Source organism: Mustela erminea, chromosome 12, assembly GCF_009829155.1.
Source record: "Mustela erminea isolate mMusErm1 chromosome 12, mMusErm1.Pri, whole genome shotgun sequence".
NCBI classification, from domain to species: Eukaryota; Metazoa; Chordata; class Mammalia; order Carnivora; family Mustelidae; genus Mustela; species Mustela erminea.
The window spans coordinates 21,961,052-21,976,969 of NC_045625.1; the positions used below are offsets into that span (position 1 = coordinate 21,961,052).

Here is a 15,918-nt window from a genome sequence, read left to right on the forward strand (position 1 = left end):
CAATTCTGATCCTTGGGGGCTTTGCAAATACGCTAAGGGGGTTAAAGGATGGGAGGGCACGATGTAGGAAAAAATGTTTCTGCCTGACAAAAAAGTTGCATATTGATAGACAATTACTGGACCCAACCCCCAACTTCAAACCCATGTTTGAATGTATTATGTACTTCTTTAATACCCATATAGCACCTGACTCTAGAAGTCTTTGATCTACCAACCTCACTCTTAGTTTACTATTAAAATAATAGTTTCATCTTTCTGGAATGTTCTAGGATTATAATATTCCATCTTACTGTGCAATTCTTGCTGATCCTTTGCTTTGTTTTTAATGTAGGGCTACTTTCCACATGGTACTATGGAACACGATGGGGAATTTTTTTAAAAAACCCAAGACTTATGTACAAACGTGCAGAACTAAAGTTCACATCCTGAGATGCCTTTCTCATGTTCCATGAATGGGTTGTCCTTGGTGAGTTCAATCAGGCATTACAAAAGATACTGCGCAAAAATGCCTTTAAAAGGTATCATTGCCCCCCAACATTTTAGGTAGTTAAGCTCAACAGACCACCAAAGACTGGATGATACAGCAGGTGTCTGAAAAATAAAGGTTTCTTAACAGGAAGCCATCAGTAATATTTATGAAATATGGGAGGCCTGGAAGGTATCAGCACTGTTTTACATCTTAAGTGGTAACAAGCCTAATCACAAATGAGACAGGAGGGTCTTCATTAGCATCGTATCCCTGAATTAACTTGGGAAAGCGCATTTCTCTCTCCAGGGTAAACTGGAAGCATACATTTGACTAATCCTTCGGAGCTACAGATAGGCAAATGAATTGTATATTCCCTGACGGCAAGAAAAACGTCCAGCCCTTCTTGGCTTCATTTGGTTCAGTACTATTGCTGCTTTTTTTCTTAGGAAAATTATTTTTTATCTGTTTTTCTCCCCATTAGCCAAAACTAGCCTGTGCTGGAATTCCCTCAGCACACACCCTCTGCCTGCTGTTTCCGGAGGGCGGCTTCCCAGCCCACGGGAGAGGCTGGAGGACCTCCAAGGCCGAGCATCCCATGGCTTGTACTGCCCAATAAGTACCCTCCATCCCTTCCTAAACTGTAACCTGGGAGAAAATAGAAATGGGTGGCCGGTGTCCACTCCCTGAAGAAGTTCCTTCCCGGTCTTATCTGTTTTCCTCAGACAGCTCGGCTGGGTCAGACCCTGTCATTAGAAAAACAAGTCCCTCTCATCCAGTTTCCCAGTGAGGAATCTGGCCTCTGCCTTGGGCCTGGACTGGGGAAGGGGGCGTGTCTCAGTCCTGCCCTTCTTGGCTGTGGGCCCACGCTGCCAGGTAGCCAGGCCCCAGCGTCTGCTCCACAGAAACCTGGAGCAAGCTCCCCGGTAACTCCACTGGCCGGGCTGTGGGCAGCTGTGTCCCTGCACCTGAGCCCCCCAGAGCCAGGAATTCATCCTTTTTTAGAACTCTGCTTTAGCATAGCAAAACTGAGGTAACCCATTAGTGTTTAGCAATTGTTCTCCTCTGTCTGAGGCCCAATAAAATCAGGGTCCTTTCAACTTTTTACTAATTTTTCTCTTAGCTCCAATCCTTGTTCAAAGGAGATAGAGTCTAAAAGTAAGAAAGTAAAAGAAAATACTTAATTGACTTTCCACCTAAAGTAGGAAGAGGACTGGCCCTAAAATTTGAGAGCCCATCAAGAAACACTGGTGGACGCCTCCAGAACATTCTCAAACCAGGAGGAGGAAGGCGGTCTTGTGCTCCCTCTGTGGCTAGGGTGAAGTTAATGCCGCTCCCCACTTTGCTACTTCTAGGCCTGGAGAACCAATAATAGTTCACTCCAAAGACCTGTATTTCTTGGTGATTTATTCCTTGGGTTTTTCCTGAAGGAGGAGGAAAGAGGGAAAAAAATGAAGGGTGTCTGTCAGGTAGCCTGTTAGTCTAGAGATGGTCTCCCTCCTTCAGTCCTCATGCTAGTGCTGAAAGTACTTTCCCCATTTGACACAGAAGGAAATGAAGGCTCCACAGAACTGAAGAAGCTGTCCGATGTCCCACCCCTCGTAAGGGAAAAAACTGTGTGTGACTTCAGGCCTGTCTCTGTTGTCCATGCAAATATGAATATATACCCTTTAAGTCTTCCAAATCACACAGTCTGGGAGACTGAACAAAATGTTATCCTTAAGAAACCTCAATCTGTCTTCCTCCCCACAACTAGCTTCTTGAGTGCCATGGGAATAATGCCTGAATATTGTCACCTGTTCCTTAATGATTAAATATGCTCCTAGTTAAAAAACAAACAAACTGAAAATTACAAAAATATTGACATTAAAATTTAAAATCTACACTTCACCACCCTGAGCCTTCGAGGTAAGTGCTGGTAACAATTCAGTGTGTGTCTTTCTAGACTTTCTATAATGTGTATAGCGTACGTACGCATGTAAGTACCTATTGCGATTTTATAATGAATGGTGTGTGGTATAAACTTTACGGATGTGTAGTTTGCAAATCTTCCTATGTGGATAAAGACCTACGTGGAGAAGTGTTTGTCCATGTGCCCGCTGTTGAGTACCCCACTGATTTATAATATTGGTGGATGTTTAAATTTATGATTTTCTACCATCACAAGTATTGCTTCACTGAACATTCCGTATTCACAAATTTTATGTGCTGCTTCAAGTATTTCTGGATGATGTACATTGGACTTGGTAGCTAGAAGAGGACATTTTAAATTTAGACATTGCCAACTGGCCCTTCAAAAAGATGGTGCAGTGATTTTCTGTCAGCAGTATATGGGCATGCCCATTTATTGATGACTCATCCTATCATTAATAGGGTTTTAAATCTTCCCCAGTCGGCTAGCTGTTCTTTTTAAGATAAGAACATCCTATGTAACACTGAGGAGTTTTAGTTGTGAAGCCAGACGTGCTGGCTCACGTTTCATTCCTGGATCAGAAGACTCACCCACCGAGCCACTGGCCGTGCTGGACAGCTGGGGACCTCCCAGCTCGGAGCCAGTGCACTAAGGTGACTGGTGACATGGGCTACCTGCCAGCGGATGGGAAAGAGACTAAGGATGGTCAGTGTTCATCTTGGGCAGTCTGCTTCTTCATCTCAATCACTTTTCCTCCTTCCTGCCTCCCATCTTCCTCCCCTTTCCCCTTTATTGAAGGATAATTGACATATAACCATATTTTTAAAGCATATCATTTACATGTACTTGACAATAATCAACGTTTGATGTAGCATTCTAAAAACATTCTGTATATCTATGAGCTTATATATATGTGGGGGGTGGGTAAGCACATACGTATACAAACACACACACACACACACACACACACACACACAGAGTATAGACCTATTAATGTTATCTTAACCAACATGGTTGTTAACAAAAACTTCTAAAACATAACAATTAATGCCAACAGTCCTTTTTCTCTTAGCCACAGCAAAACTGCATCAAAGCATCGTCTGTTCTTGCAGTATCCAATTTCTCCATTCACTCTTGAATCCACTCCAGTCAGGCTTTCATTCTCAAGACACATCGAACTCTTATCAGAACTCCTTGGCGCTAAATCCTTTATTTTGGTTGCTTGCAGGCTTTCTGACTCCTCTCTCTGTCTCTCTTTCTCTCTCAAACATCCATTCTGTTCTCAAATTAGATAAGTTTGACCGTCACATACATCTGTGATCACCTTCCCAAGTTCAAAGCCATCATTGTGTCTAGTCTGGATTTCTACAAGAACCTTCAACTAGTCTCCTTGGCTTCCACATGCTCTCCCAGGCTCCAAATGCTGTCCCTCTCTAAGAGAGATTTTATTTAATTCACGGTCTTTTACACCCCTTCTAGAACCTTCTAAAACCTAAACTCAGTGAGAGATTTCTTTCTTTTTGATTCACTGTGGTATCCCCAGTACCTAGGAGAGTACCTGACATGTAATATTTTTTTAAAGCCAAGTAATTCAGCTCCTGACTATTACCAAGAACCTGTTGGTTTTTGCTCCTAAAGCTCTTTATGCCAGTTTATTATAAAATAGCATAACTAATTAAATATTACAGTATCGAATGAAAATGAGTACAACAAGATGATTCTGGGAAAATGAAGGTGGATATTTTATTAATATTTAATGAAAACAAGTTGCAAAAAGAAATTTAGATTTGCTGATGAGAACAACTCTAAGTCTAGAGAAAATAAAAAAAATTTTGCAAGATTTTTGTACTTACACTGCTTTACAAGAATTTTAAAGTTCTGACTCCACTTTGAAGGAGCCAACTTGGAAGTAATATGTGATGCTTTATTGGTGTGGCTTTGCATGAAAGATGATGCAGAACTCCAATTAGCAGACCCATATTCACATAGAGGGCCTTGGCTCGATATGAAAGGATTGGCAAATGAGAAAACAAATTGGTATTTTAAGTTCAAATAGAACGTTGAAGTATCATTTTAATAGATTCATGTTCTAAACATTTTTAAAATTTATTGATAGCTTCAGTTGGGGCTAATGATAGGACATCTGCTTTGTGTTTGTATTCGCACGTGCTTTTTCGATGCTGTTAAAGCATAACTGACAGCATATTGTACATATTTTTCTTTATCTGTTTGTTTTTTTTTTTCACTGAACAGTGTATCTTGGAGATCATTGGTATCAGGATGGAGTATCTTAATAACCAGTTGACTAGGATTCTACTTTATGAATACAGTATTATTTGTTTCTCTTCTCTAGTTGTGATTACCTCGACTATTTCCTATTTTTAAAAATAAATGATGCTGAGAAACAAGAGTTGGTGAGGTTGTGGAGAAAAAGAAACCCCCGTGTACTGTTGGTGGGAATGCAAACTGGTGCAACCACTGCAGTAAACAGTGTGGAGGTTCCTCAAAAAATTAAAAATACAATCACCATATAATCCAGTAGTTTCACTACTGGGTATTTACCCGAAGAATTTGAAAAGATATATGCACCTTATGTTTATTACAATAACATTTACAATAGCCAAATTTTGGAAGCAGCCCAAATGCTATCGGTTGATGAGTGGATGAGGAAGGTGTGGTGTGTATACAGACAGCTGAATATTACTTAGCCATGAAAGAGAATGAAATCTTGCCATTGGTAACAACCATGGATGGAACTAGAGGGTGTAATGCCAAGTGAAATAAGTCAGTCAGGGAAAGACAAATACAGTATGATTTCTCCCACAGGTGGAATTAAGAAACAAATGAACAAAGGAAAAAAACAAAACCACAAAAACAAAGACAAACTAAGAAATAGTCTTAACTATAGAGAACAAACTGATAGTTACCAGAGAGGAAGTAAGTGGGAGGTTGGGTGAAATAGGTGATGGGGATTAAGAAGACACTTACCATGATGAGCACTGAGTAATATAGAGAATTGTTGAATCGCTATATTGTACACCGGAAACTAATATAACACTGAATGCTAACCATACCGGAATTAAATAGTAATGCTGCAAAGAATTCCTTGCACAAGCGCAATTGTATTGTGTGTAAGTATATCTGTATGGCAGATTCCCAGAAGTGATACTGTTGCAGTTTATTTTGAAGGCTTTAGAACTGATAGGCTTTTGTTCAGGATTTATGTCTTAGAATTTGCCTTGTGATATTTAATCTTGTTTTGTTAGTTTTGAGCAATCAATATTTTGCTCGGAGCTTGTAGTTAAAATAATTGAAGTTCATGTAGAAAAATAATATTTATGATTTTAAGTCTGGAACTCTTTAGCCTAAATCCCCACCTCCCAATTGAATGGTTGCTTTTGTAACTTTCTTTTTTAAAACTTCAAAATTCTTGATAATGAGAGATCTCTTAGACATACAACTATCATATCCTAGTAGAACAGACTATATCTTTTTCCTATTCTGCCAAGAATCTGTGCTTTGTAAATATCAATCCAGAACATCTAACAACTGTAGGAGGGATAGCCATTATTGAAAAGAATTAGATTTACCATTTCTGTTGCTGTTCTTTTCATTATCTTTTAGCTATTAAAATGTATGTATACACATATATATTTATACACACATAATTCTATATAAACATTTTTAGGTTGCAATAATATTTCACAAAATTTGCTGAATTTGCTTTTGGGCTAAATTTTCCCCCTGTTTTGTTAGTAAGGAAATGAATAATAAATGGAATTTTCATTACATTTTTTTGTTCTTCAAGTTTGTCTCTTGAGTAATATATATCTTGCTGACCCATGCCAGTAGTTCATGAACTGTAAAGAATAAGATCCATAGGATGCTGTCATCAGCTACATTCTGTGAATATTTTTCAACCAGATTTTAATACTCATTTTTTAGACTTGCGTCATTTGGGGAGAATCTTAATTCATAGTGGAAAAATTAAATATATTGCAAAGCCTATTACAAATTCCTTATTTATGTTGCAAAACTGATTATAAATTCCATGTTTATGTTGAACTTTTGCTAGGGAAAGATTCCGGGGGGTAGATTTTATTTATCTTTGTAAAGGAATAAATATTATTCAAATTACCTTGGTAACAGCTGGACCGCAGTCATGCAATATGTTTAGTATCACTTTCTGAGTTAGTTGATGTCGGTCTGGAGTCGACAACATTGTCAGTGAGATTTAAGATTTATCATTTTTAAAATAAGGGGTGAAGTTTGCTTTTTAAAAAAATTTGCAATCAAAGGGCTTGGAAGGCAAAAGAGATACCACTATTCTGAAAATGGTGAATTATTTTCTATGTGAAGAATATGTTAAGTGGCATCCTTTTTGTTTGAGTCTCAGAGTTTACTGTGTGCAAAAGAAAATAAATCTCGTTTTTTTTTTTTTAAATACCCTAAAATGCAGTGATGGATGTGGATATGAATATATGACTCGTGTGTGTGTGTATTTATGTATGCATATATATGTATATGTATGTATATATATGCACACATGTAAATGTATATCTGTGCACACACATACACATTTGTGTTATATTATTACATTCATATCATGTGTGTGAGCATATATATAAATTGTATATATTTTTGCAATTTTATAATCTATCATTTGAGAATAGTAAGCACTTGCAAGAAAATGCTTTGGTGTAGGCATTTGGAGGAGCACTGTTTTTTGGTTATTAGTGGGTGGGGATGTTCTGGTGAGCCAGTCTTGTCCTCAGCTAGTTCACCCCAAGACACAGCTGGGTAGAAATCAGAAAACATGTTTAGGGAGGAAGGGGAGAGATGGTTATCCATTTTAACATAGTTTCATATGCATTGGTTTTGTTAAAATTAAATTCAAGCATTTCCTGTTTTGTATGCTTATAGAGACCTCAGGGGTCATATACTACTCTGGGAGATTATTAGCTACAGCTGGAAGTGGGGCATGGCTGTGGCTGTGTAAGGACATATAACTCATTGCGTCTTTCATTTACCAGTTGTCTCTTGAGTCCTTAGAATTTGGAGCTAACGAGTTAGCCAAGCTATTTCTGTCTTATTTGAACATTATTACAATCTTGTATTAACTGCTCATAGATAAGAACTTTCCCGGGAGTGCACTTCTCTCTGTGTGATTGTCTAATACAGCATTTTGCTTACCCGTTAGATGGGATCACTGGATATTTTAGGGATAGGACAAAGCTGGCTCTAATGGCAGTTGACTTCCCAGGGAAACCCCTGTTCGGGAAAGTCTCCTGCATCGTGAATACACACATTCCCTGAAGCATGATGTCCCTGCATGGATTTGCGTGTACTTCAGTATCTTACATTGAACCTGAAGTCCTCCAGAAAACACAAATAAATTATAGTTAATGTCCTCACCAGTTCCAGTGGATGTTGTATTGACCGAGCTAGGGTACATCCACTACATGAAAACACTAATTAGATAACAAAATAATGGTCCTCAAGATAAAAGATCTACTTCCCTTCCCCGTCACTAATCAACAGTCATTCCATGTTAATTTCATATGCAATCAGAAAAAAGGCACACGTTTAGAATAAAAAAAAAGCAACATTTTGAAAGTGCAAGATCACATACTGAAGGATCTCTAGACTTCAGGGCTCTAAGTGATTTTTAAAATTTCCTATTTGTAATTTCCTGCATTTTCCAAATTTTCTATAGGGGAAAAAAAGATGTAATAATTAAAGGAATTAGTTTCGTACCATTGTTTAGACATCAGTCACTGAAAGGAACACAGCTGATACAATATGCTGGGAAGAAAAATATAATTAATGAGAATTATCCTTATCCTCTCATAAATTATGAGTCTTCCTTGAGGTAAGCAAACTATTATAAATTATCAAGACATAAGTATATGAAAAAAATACAGCAATATAGGCATGACACTTGGAAAAGTGCTGCAAATATTCACTAATATTATGCATGGATACTGATTATGATAAGTGATTAGAAGTGTACTTTATATCCTATTTTTTAAATGATTTTTTAAAATATTTTATTTATTTATTTATTTGAGAGAGAGAGAGAGAGATCACAAGTAGGCAGAGAGGCAGGCAGAGAGAGAGGAGGAAGCAGGCTCCCCGCAGAGCAGAGAGCCTGATGTGACTGGAACCCAGGACCCTGGGATCATGACCTGAGCCGAAGGCAGCCACTCAACCGACTGAGCCACCCAGACATCCCTTGAAGTGTACTTCATATTCTATTAAAAAAAAAAAAAGTAAGATCCTGTATGCCAAGGCACAGAATATATTCTCTCTCCACACTCACTGAGAGCCAGAATGTGGGTATGAGACCTAATCACCACCTGTCAGAGCCCCAACATGGAACTTTGAATTCTGAGGGATTAGCACAAAGGTGTGTCTGGTGCATTAGTGACACTGCAGAATCCAGGATCTGATGGGACAGCATGATTCTACGGAACCATTCCTATAGCAGCAACATGGGTAATGCCGTGTCTCCCTTCATCACTGAGCCCAACACGTTTCTCCAGAACTCATGAGAGAATCTGATGTCCACTAGGATTGTTAGCAATAGATTTGCTTATGTTACAGTAACAAAGGCATATATGGTGAGACTTTTGCCTCTAAGGTCCACCTCATGCCCTTTGGAATGCATTGTAGCACCCATTTAAAGACCTTGCATCCTGTTGGTGTTAATGTTTCTTTCTTTTTTTTTTTTTTTTTAAAGATTTTATTTATTTATTTATTTGACAGACAGCGATCACAAGTAGGCAGAGAGGCAGGCAGAGAGAGAGGAGGAAGAAGACTCCCTGCTGAGCAGAGAGCCTGATGCGGGGCTCGATCCCAGGACCCTGAGATCATGACCTGAGCCGAAGGCAGAAGCTTCAACAAACTGAGCCACCCAGGCGCCCCTAATGTTTATTTTCTAAACCTTATGCAGTTACTTTATTACTCATTAATTTTCCTTGTTTCTGATATGTCTGTTGGGTGGTTACATGTGACTGATGTGTGACAGATATATTGAATGTCCACCACATGCCCGCCACTGTTCTAGACGCTGGAGATCCCGACACGACAGAAAGCGCAGTTACTCCCTTTACAAAGCTGACATTCTCACCGAAGGAAGATAGAAAATAAACATGTCAAATCAGTAAGAGAATTTAGGGTAAAGATAAACGATAGGAAGATGACAAAATATGGGAGAGTGTAGTAGGGAGGGTGTGCAGCTTCAGTTAGGATAACAGGGATTGCTTTTGAGGAAGTGATGCTTAATGGTAAGTAAGTAGTTGTGAAGATCTCCAGAAGGAGTGTTCCTTGGTGAAGGAACCACAAATGCAAAGGTCCTGAGACAGAAAAGAGCTTGGTGCATGTGATTAGAATCTAGTGAATGGGGGAGATGAGTGGAAAGAGATGATGTTGGAGAGACTGGCAGGGGCCAGTCCTATGGGGCGTTCCAGATCCCAGTAAGGATTTCAAGAAGAAAACCTTTGTAGGATTTTAAGCAAGCAAGTGATGTAATACGAATTGATTTATGCTTACGAAAGATCACTCTGGCCATTCTGTGCAAGCTTTGGGGAAGAAGCATTGAGGAAGAGGAATTGGTTAGGAGCCTGTCACAACAGGCAGATAAAAGGCATTGCTTACTCGGCTGGGGTTGTAGCCATGGAGAAGTGGTTTATGTCGTCGAGCACAGATGTGTTCTATGAGAGGGGAGGCTGGCCTGCAAACCACTTCAGCACGTGCTTTCCAGTGTCCAGTTGCAGGATGAGATTTACCGTCTCTTGTAGGATATGGAGCAGGTATGTGTATGGTACTCAACATTCGACGTGAAAGAGAGCGTCGTATGCCAAAGCGAAGCCGGGGTGGCATTCTCCTGTGTATCCGAAAGCCAGCATTGCCTTGCTAAAGACAGTACTAGCTGAAGCTTTTATCCAGGAATATTCAAAAGAAAACATAATGAGTATTCTGTTCTGCTTTGAAATCTCTATGTTATTGTTGTTTTTAAGGTTTTGTTGTTGTTTTGTTTTTTCAATGTAATGTAATCTCTATACCTGGTGGGGCTCAAACTCACAACCCAGAGAGCGAGTGGCATGGTCCACCAACTGAGCCAGCCAGGCACCCCCGAGGATCTGCATGTAGCTAATGTTCTTCCTTAAAGGATAAACATTGCTCTCAGGGGTGAAGGAAATGATGAGTACATCACATGATGCATGAAATCGTGCAACTTGAAACGTATGAAGCATTTACTCATGACCATGAAGAAGTACAAATGCATTACTTTTATCTTCTCCGTGTTCTCAGAAAAGGATCTTATAAATAATCTAGGTTACTCTTACAGAAAAAAACTTTAATTTCGGAAAGTCATTTACATCTCCACTGCAATGATCCCTTGACTGCTAGACCTAGGAATAAACTTTAACCCGTGGTTTATTATCTTATAATGTAGGCTCTTTTAAGATACATAGTTTAGATGATTTCCGAGCTAGCCAAATTGTTTATGTGTACCTCAGTAGCAGAAATCATAACAACTACAGAAATTGGACTGAATTCTGGGATACACAATTCAGTGGCAATGGAAGGAGTGTATGTATTTGAACACCTAAATTCCCCTTCAGCCTCTAACACTACCCGCCTCTGAGATTAGACTCGTTTCCTAGATCCTTTTGAGAAACAAGAAGAGTGAGGCCAGGGCAGAGGTTGACTTGAACACACCGCTGGTGTGGAATTGAGTTAACCTTGAGTCGTTTTAGATCTGCGGGATGTCTGGGGGTTTTGTTGTTGTTGTTGTTGTTTTTATAAAAACATAAATTTGCCAGCCAGCCTGGAAATGTTTTCTGGTTTTTCTTCATCAGAAATCTTGGGGTCCCTCCCTAGCAGTCTTCTCAACTGTCAAACACTTTCTTTCACTTTGGTCCTGATGTTCCATATGTAAGCAGAGTTTAACTCATTAGGGAAAAGCCACTCTAGAAAAAAAGACTCTAATTGTGAGACCAGATGGTAAGCATTACTGAGCTGATGAGGTTGTGTAGATTTGAAGGAAGGTGTGGTAACACGATCTTGATCTGCAGCTGTGACCCGTGGTTCCCAAACAGCCTCCTTCCTCTCTGCTTTTCACGTCTGCATTCCAGCACCTCTCCTTCCGTCTTCGTGGGCACGGGGGCCTCACGGATGGATTTGACAGATGCGGAAGGAAGGAAGGAAGCTTGTTCTAAGAAGAGCTACTTTCAGCTATTTTATTCTAACCCACGGCTATTTTTTTGAATAGCTCTCTCCCCGTGTTACTTGTGACATCGGCAAATAGTGCAGGATGTAGCCACTCTTGTTCAGCGTGCTAGGAGATGGTTTCCCAGAACTCAAGTTGCCATGAGCATATCATGTCCTTAAAATTCTGCGTTTGAAGCCTGGCAGGTGCCTCAGACTATGGTTGGGTAAACTCACGGTCATCCTCCCTGCTCTCCTCATCTCCCCTCAGAAAACCCCCATTAACCTTTTTTCCTGTGTTTTCCTCTTTCAGTGAAAGGTAGCAATGTTCTTCCTTTACCCCAGTGGAAAATCGAAGCATCGCACTTAGATTCTTTTTATCTTACCCATTTCATGCGTCCGTCTCCTAAATACTTTACTGATCCTTTCATACTCACCCCCAGTGCCACTGCCCTGATTCAGGCTTTCATTATTTCTCCTCTGGAATTTGGAAACATCCAATGTTTTTGTCTTTATTTTTATCCAGATTATTTTCTTCTCCTACTCTATGATAGTGTTCCGTATTCAGTGAGACACCGACTAGGAGGGCCAATGACATTAAAATCTCATGGAGGAGTATAGGTGAAGATCCTTCTTTCTTATAAGCTTTATGAGTTATTATAATGTGTGACTAGTCCTGAGAACTAGTGTGCCACACTGGAGAAATTTCGGATGTCTCAACCAGACACCCAAAGCCTTCATGACCTTGAACATCTTATCTTCTGCCACTTCTGCTTCTGAATTTATAGTAAATAACCATAAAGTATTTATGCTTCCTTTTACTTTCCTACTGTTGCATACGATTCCTTTTTACATTTTATGTAAAACGTAAAATGTAAATCTAAAATGTAATCTAAAACGTAAATCTAAAACGTTACGATACATTTTATGCCTTAATCTGTGGGAATATGTCCATCGGAAATGTTCTGGAAATGTACAAGCTACATAAAGCAGTGTCCCCACCAAGTACTCCATCATTTTATGTGCCATCTTGGTATAGGTATTGAGTTGACCCATGAGAACCTTCAGAATGATTTAGAGTTCCCATGCTTCTTTGCGTTCCCTCGCTCTCCCTTCTTACCTTGTTCTACTCAACTGCAAGGCCTTGGACTCTCTTACAGTTGAGGTGGTTTCTTCTTGGAGCTGCCAGATCGTCTACAGATCAAAACATGCTTCCACATTCTGCCCTTGGCAGAAATCTGCTCTGTTTCTGCTACACCAGGCATTGCTCATGCTGCCCACAGTGTGTGTAGGCAGTATAGTCACGTAGATACACAGTGTCCAGAGAGCTTTCACACGTTGTTTCTTAGCGTGATCCTCACTGCACCCTATGGAGTAGGCAGGGAGCTTTCACCTTTCCACTTCACTGATGAGGAAATGGAAGTCCTTTGGACTCTATTAACCTGCTCTTGGTGTGCCCTTGAGTCTCTACAGATTAGGTGTTGATAGGGTCCATAACCCAATGGAATTATGGTTGGCTGCTTATTACTAAAGGGGCCTGGGTGTAGTTTGTGTTTGTTTTTAGAAGCTTGGGGGTAAATCCTTAATTTAAGCAAACTTGGTTCCATAACATGCACTCACTCATTTATTTCATTTGTTTAAAGATTTTAGTTTTTAGTAATCTCTACACCCAATGTGGGGCTTGAACTCACCACCCCAAGATCGAGAGTCACACAGTCTACTGACTGAGTGAACCAGGAGCCCCACTGACTATTGTTTAGAAGCCTCAGCGCCTTGAGATTTTCTCCTTCAGTAGTCCATCTTCACTTTTGGTCAGTTTGGTCCTTGGCACCTTAGTGAAAGAGAAGAGAAGGGAGAAGAAGGGAAAACTGTATGATTGGATTCAGGTGTTGATTTCTGAGGCCTCTGCTGTGAGTCCCCCGAATTACTCTTTGAGTCTTGAAGAACCAAACAGTCTTAGGACTGTGTAGTTGGGCCTGATGACAGCACTAAAAAACAGTTCCTTTTGGTGAAGAAGGGACATGAGTCTGAGTTCCTCAGTGAAGTTCCTCAGTGATGTATTAGCTCCTGTGTCAGACTGGTGTTTCCCACTTCCTGTCTCTAATCTAACAAGTCTCCTTGCCTTTTTTTTTTTTTCCTTCTGGTCTGAAAGTAACACCCATGGGTTAGTTTCTGAGACTCTGGCTTTTATTGAAAAGATCTTGCTCCTTTTGAACTTAAAAATTGGAAGAAGTTACAAGCAACAAATGACCATATCTGAATTCTGTCACTTAAAGTCTGTGAGAATAAGGATGTTCCCTTCTGCTGCCTGGGAGGAGAAAAAGATCATTTTATTTCAAATAAATCTGTTGAGATGCATGTTGCTGGTATCTAATCAAGTTCTGAATTTGAGCTCAATTCGAGCTTTGATAAAAGAAAGGGAAAGGAAACTTACAAGAATGCTCTCCCATTCATGAAGGGCCTGCATGTTTTTAGTTTCTAAGTAAATGGAATAATGGGACCATGCATTTTCCATCCAAGCATTTTCCACCCTGAGAATAATTCCCTTCCTGGCTTCTCAATGAATAATGCATTATTTCTGAAACCCAAGAGGCATTCCTTTGATTTCCCTTTATGTTTAGCTTTCTGAGTGATTTTCAAGCAAGGAAATTCAAGGACTTGGAATGTAGGCTTTATTAACATTTTTACTTGAAGTTCAAATAGCTCCTTGGCTATTATCTCCTGATACTTGAAATATTTTTTTTTCCTCTCTGAGCAAAGTCTAAGGTATTGTATTTATTAGAAAATGAAGCACCTTGGACAGTCTTCAAAGTGAACAGCAGTTTAAAACCAAGACACATTTGTGTTTTCGAACAAAGAGCTTTATGGGGGTACTTCTCTCCTTTATTTTCATTTCCCTGCTGAATCAGTTCAAAAAAGAAAGCTTGCATTCAAAACCGAGCTGTTTGGAGACTAAATCTCTTGTGTTTACCTTTTACGAAACTCACTCCTTGAGGCCGGTCGGGATCCACGACCCCGTTCCAGCCTGGATCCACGTGGGCCACTGTCCTTTCCATCTGAAGATTCAGATGCATTTCGGGGGTCTTCCCTGTTCCTGTCTGCTCGCTATGGAGCCTGATGACCCGTGCAGGGTGATCTGTAATGGGTTGAAACGGGGCCCACTGGTTCTGTTGACCCATGTCCTCTTGGCTGAGGAACCCCAGCAGATCCCAGGGTAACACAGCAGTTGGTTTTGGTGCTGTTTCACAAATTCCATTTCCCCTGCGAGCCAGATTAGTGATTTGAGGAACAGAATCAGCTGAAATTAAGAATATAGTCTATATTTCCCTTCTTTCGACGGTTCTAGTAAAATCTTAACAATTCGGAATCGCTGGGAAGAAGAGAAAGTGGATCTAAATTAGTAAAACATCTAAAGCATGAAGTTTGGTGTAAACATTAAATTTTATTAAGTTCAGGAAGCAGGAATATCACCTAGTATTTTCTCAGCTCCGTCATCGCGTGATGGGGTAATGGTTTCTCTCTCATATGGTGGTGTACCGATGAAATGAATTAGTATTTTTAAAGTGTGCAGAACAGTACCTTTTAAGTGATTGCTGAATAAAAAATAAATATCCATCTTATTGTTGGAAATTTCTATTTCCAAATGGGCCCATGATACTGAGCAGATAATAACAGTATTATTGTTGTTACTGCTAAAATATATGCTTAACGATTACTTTCTTAGCACTCGTTTATGCCTTACAACAAACCTGATGAGGCAAATACGATCGTTTCTATTTACCACATCCAAAAACTGAGGTAAGAAAATTATTGTCCAAATTCACCCAGTTTTTTAAACAAGAAAGCAAGGATTTGAGTCCATTCAACTTGAACTCAGAAATTATGCCTTAAACTAAGTATTAAAGGACATTGGTCACAGGCTTACCTTTTGTCCCAAAACAGTGTCATACTACTCAAAACCCTACCGTCATAACTGTTGAGGTGGGTATCTCCTATCCGGTCCGTCATGTCTCAATTGCTTAGGGAACTCAGAGTTTTGCTTGAAGTAATCATTATCATCGTCTCATAAATACTCAATTTGAGCATCATAAGTACTCAAAATGATCCAAATCTCATCTGGATCAATGAGATACTATTAAATTATTTTAACATTAAAATTTTCTTCATTTTTTTTTTCCAGCAAAAGAGCATTTCCTTTCAGATGATGGTCTGGTGGCTTTGAATCTCAGTATTTCTTTTAATTTTATTTACTTACTGATTTTATTTATTTATTTGACAGATGGCAAGAGAGGGAACACAAGTTGGGGGGAGCAGAGGGAGAGGG

At 39.6% G+C, this 15,918-nt stretch overlaps 1 protein-coding gene across 7 annotated transcripts in view; it reads left to right on the forward strand.

The window, feature by feature from the left end:
* Nucleotides 1-15,918, forward strand: part of LPAR1 (lysophosphatidic acid receptor 1) — a 201,171-nt gene that overhangs the window by 182,449 nt on the left and 2,804 nt on the right. The gene's annotated exons all lie outside the window — the stretch shown is intronic.